Source organism: Penaeus monodon, chromosome 24 (genome assembly GCF_015228065.2).
Source record: "Penaeus monodon isolate SGIC_2016 chromosome 24, NSTDA_Pmon_1, whole genome shotgun sequence".
In the NCBI taxonomy this organism is placed as follows: domain Eukaryota; kingdom Metazoa; phylum Arthropoda; class Malacostraca; order Decapoda; family Penaeidae; genus Penaeus; species Penaeus monodon.
The window spans coordinates 35746898-35747156 of record NC_051409.1 but is presented as its reverse complement, the minus strand read 5'-3'; positions in this window follow the sequence as shown (position 1 = coordinate 35747156).

The window sequence follows — 259 nt, the reverse complement described above, 5'->3', positions numbered from 1 at the left end:
AAACAATGGTTTAATATAAAACGTATTAATAGGGGTTTTCTAGGGATACAAACTTTAAGGGAAAATGGGGGGGAATTTAACAAAACTTATATATAAAACGAAAAAACTAAAATCTTATACTTATGCAAAAATTTTTTTTAATTTTAAAAAAAAATGTTATTTAAAGGCCCCAAAAATGCATCCATAGGTCAATAGGGGATGCCATTTTTAAATCGGGAAGCCCTGTGGGAGGGGGGTATCAAGTTTCTGCTTTATTACT